Source organism: Salvelinus namaycush, chromosome 6 (assembly GCF_016432855.1).
Source record: "Salvelinus namaycush isolate Seneca chromosome 6, SaNama_1.0, whole genome shotgun sequence".
In the NCBI taxonomy this organism is placed as follows: domain Eukaryota; kingdom Metazoa; phylum Chordata; class Actinopteri; order Salmoniformes; family Salmonidae; genus Salvelinus; species Salvelinus namaycush.
The window spans coordinates 47,108,547-47,112,933 of record NC_052312.1 but is presented as its reverse complement, the minus strand read 5'-3'; the positions used below and the strand labels follow the sequence as shown (position 1 = coordinate 47,112,933).

Sequence of the window (4,387 nt, the reverse complement as noted above, 5' to 3'; positions counted from 1 at the left end):
TCCTGCCATTTGCTGTGTGTGTCAACTACGACTAAGAACATACAATCCTCCATTGGGCCTGCATAGTCTATGTGGACTCGCTGCCAAGGCGCCTCTGGGAAGTCCCATGGGTGTAGTGGCGCTAGCTGTGGCATGTTCCTCATCTTTTGACATGCAGAACATGACCTGACCTTGTCTTCGATAGCTGCGTCCAGACCTGGCCACCAAAAGCATCTGCGTGCAATCTCCTTCATTCGCACCATGCCACAGTGCCCTGAATGGAGTTCTTCAAGCACCTGCCTTCTCAGTGGCGGCGGTATGATGACTCAAAAACCCCATGGCAAGCATACAAACTGAACTGTGAGCTCATTTCTCCTCACTAGGTAAGGTTGTAGGCTGTCCGACAGCTCTCCTCCTTTTCCACGAGTGGCAATGTCCACGACCTCAGACATCACCGGATCAGTGTGGGTGAACTTTTTCACTTGGACAGATGTAACTGGGGCGTTCGTAACTTCCTTGAAGTAGAAGATTTCAGCCTGGGAGTGCTCAGTGTGTGCGACAGGTAAGGGAAGCCTTGAGAGGATAGCTGCATTGCAGTGCTGCTCAGACCTTCTGTACTTGATATCGTACTGGTGAGCAGATAACAATAACGCCCATCGCTGCATGCGGCTGGCTGCAAGCGACGGAATGCCGGTGTGGGGACCAAAGATGGAGGTGGGGGGTCTATGGTCCGTCAGCACTGTGAATCGTCGGCCAAACAGAAACTTAACCCTAAATACAATGGCTAGTGCTTCACGCTCTATCTGTGTATAATTGCTCTCGGCTTTACTTAAGGTCCGTCACGCAAAAGCAATTGGCCTTTCTTTACCTGATGGCATGATGTGTGAGACAACCGCACCAACGCCATAAGCCGATGCATCACATGCCAACTGTAATGGCAAGTTGGGGTTGAAGTGGGTTAGGGCCTCTGACTGAGCTAAGGCTGTTTTCACTTTCTTGAAGGCCTCCTCACATCTGTCTGTCCACTTCCACTATTTGGTTTTGTTCAGAAGTTCATGCAGTGGCTTTAACATGTTAGCTAGGTTTGGCACAAACTTTGCGTAGTATGTCAGTAGTCCTAAGAATGATCTCAGCTGACTCATGTTCTGTGGGGATGGAGCTTCCGCAACGGCCTTCACCTTCGATGGCGCCTTGTGGAGCCCCAAACTGTCGAGGACTTGGCCCAGGTACTCAAGAGGGCCGGGAAAACTCGCATTTGTCCTTCCGGACCCTCAGACCGTACTCCTCCAGTCTCTGTAGTGTGGCGTTTAGGTTTCTCAGGTGCTCCTGCTCGTCTTTGCCGGTGATGAGTAGATCATCAAGGTAACATTGTACCTCAGTGAGCCCGCTCAGTATCTGGTCCATAGCTCTCTGAAACAAGGCCGGAGCTGAGGTGATTCCAAAAGGAAGCCTCCAGTACCTGTACAGTCCTTTGTGAGTCACTATGGTCAACAGTTCTTGTGACTCTTGGGCCACATGCATCTGTAGATAGACTTATGTCAGGCCTATCTTACTGAATTTTTGTCCTCCAGCTAAACCAGAAAAGAGGGGTAGTGGTCAATGAGGAGTAGTGGATATTTTTCTGCAGTCAAGACTGGGTTAATGGTGACTTTGAAATCACGACAGAGTCTGAGTGATCCATATTTTTTTATGACTGGAACAACAGGTGTAGCCCATTCACTAACATTCGCTGAATCCAATACTCCACTCTCGACTAGTCTGTTTATTTCAATTTCAACTTTTGGTTTTATGGAGTATGGGACAGGTCTAGCTTTGAAGCATTTTGGCTTGCTGTCTGGTTTCACGGTCAGTTTAACTGTTATGTCCTTCATACTGCTAAGTTCTCATTTGAACACATCCGCGTGTTTCCTCAATATCCTTTGTAGGTTTGTGTCCTCTTTTGTAACCATGTGAATTTCCTGCCAGTTTAGTTTGATCTTTTCCAGCAACGTGCCTCCTAGCAATGCTGGATGGTTACCTTTCACAATGTAGAGTGGTAGCTTTACCTTCTGTTTGTTGAGCTCCACTGTAACAATCACGCTTCATCTCACTGGAACAATCTCACCGGTGTATGTTTTCAGCGTCCTCTTTGTGGGCTGTAGTGTGAGGTGATGTAGTTTCTCCTTGTATACAGCCTCAGACAGCGAAGATATGGCTGCTCCAGTGTCCACTTGCATCCGTACTGCTTTTCCATCCAGTAGCGGTGCCCAGTATCCATGTCCATTGTCTGAAACGGACAAAACATGCAAAGATTCTTCCCCTTTGGACAGGGTATCACTTTGTTCATCCTCTGTGTGCTCCATTTTATGCACTTACTTTTTGTACTGCCTGAAGTCGCTTTTCCTTTGTTCAGTACATTTGTTTGATTGTCTCTATTTGTTTTTACATGCACGTTTGATGTGGCCCTTTTTTCCACAACTTCTGCGGTCTAAATCTTTTCACCAACACTCCTCTGCTTGGTGACCTGGTTTCCCACAGAGATAGCATGGCTTGCCACCTCCTGCCTTGTTTTTTAACTATATATAGACTTTTGTTTGACTGTATTATCGACTGTATGTTCTGTTTATTCCATATGTAACTCTGTGCTGTTGTATGTGTCGAATTGCTATGCTTTTTCTTGGCCAGGTCACAGTTGCAAATGAGAACTTGTTCTCAACTAGCCTACCTGGTTAAATAAAAGGTGAAATAAATAAAAATGTACTTGGGTCGATGCACTTAGCTGTTGTGCATCTTTATTTGCCATTTCCATTGACGTACTCACTTCTATTGCTCTCTGCAATGTTAAGTTACTCTCAGTCAAAAGGCGTTAATGAATTGCCTCGCTGCGCATGCCACACACTAACCTTTCACGTATAGTGTCACTCATTGATCGCCCAGATTCACAGTGTTAAGATAACTGTTTCAATACAGCCACAAACTGTGAGATTGATTCCCCCTCTTGATTTCTCTTATGAAACCTGAATCTCTCTGCGATTATCAGTGGTTTGGGAGAATAATGTCCTTTTAAGGTAGCTACAATTTCATCATATGATTTATCACCAGGTTTTTCAGGCGTTACTAGGCTGCGCAGTAGATTGAATGTTTTTCCTCCCATAACAGTCAAAAATGTTGGCACAACGACTTCAGCTTTAATTCCATTTGCCAACACAAAGTACTCAAAATATTCTGTGTAAGAACTCCACTGTTCCACAGATTCATCAAACGTTCCTATATTTCTCACACTTCTCAGACGGTCCCTTACTCCCAGACCCTTTCTTCTTCTTCTTCTTTTAACTCACAATGACTTCCCTTTCTCCCGCAGCAAAACTCTTCCTATCCCTCGAGGCTCTCGTTGCTGTGACATCAAAAGCTAGCTAGCATCACTCGACTGGCTAGCTCCACGTTTTGTTTGCGTCTTTCTACAGCAAAATTACGAATTTAACTCAGACTTTCTGCCGAAGATAATGAGCACAAACGTGAGAACGTTTCTTCCTCGTCGACAGTTTTGTTGTATAGCACGTAGTATTATTTATACAACTAATATAAAGACATGAGACGGGAGTAGAAAGTAATGTGGGCATTGTTTAATGCGTTTCACAGGAAGAACATTCCAAGCATTTCAACGTAGGTAAGCAAGGGGGGGTTACAGGTTCCCTATAGGGACAAAACTAGAATATCAATACCTCTTTTGTTCCACCCTCCACACATGCGGTGATCTCACCTGGCTTAACTGGTGCCTCTAGAGACAAAACCTCTCTCATTGTCGCTCAATGCCTAGGTTTACCTCCACTGTACTCACATCCTATCATACCCTTGTCTGTACATTATCCCTTGAATCTATTCTTCCACGCCCAGAAATCTGCTCATTTATCTCTCTGTTCCGAACGCACTAGACAACCAGTTCTTATAGCCTTTAGCCGTACCCTTATCCTACTCCTCCTCTGTTGATGTAGAGGTTAACCCAGGCCCTGCAGCCCCCAGCACCACTCCCATTCCCCAGGCGCTCTCATTTGTTGACTTCTGTAACCGTAAAAGCCTTGGTTTCATGCATGTTAACATTAGAAGCCTCCTCCCTAAGTTTGTTTTATTCACTGCTTTAGCACACTCCGCCAACCCTGATGTCCTAGCCGTATCCGAATTCTGGCTTAGGAAGGCCCCCAAAAATCCTGAAATTTCCATCCCCAACTACAACATTTTACGACAAGATAGAACTGCCAAAGGGGGCGGAGTTGCAATCTACTGTAGAGGTAGCCTGCAGAGTTCTGTCATACTATCCAGGTCTGTGTCCAAACAATTCGAGCTTCTACTTTTAAAAATCCGCCTTTCCAGAAACAAGTCTCTCACCGTTGCCGCTTGTTATAGACCGCCCTCAGCCCCCAGCTGTGCCCTG

At 45.7% G+C, this 4,387-nt stretch overlaps 1 pseudogene; it reads right to left on the bottom strand.

Moving 5' to 3' along the window:
• Positions 1–1,010: 1,010 nt before the first annotated feature.
• Positions 1,011–1,850, bottom strand: LOC120049155 (annotated as a pseudogene).
• Positions 1,851–4,387: the final 2,537 nt, after the last annotated feature.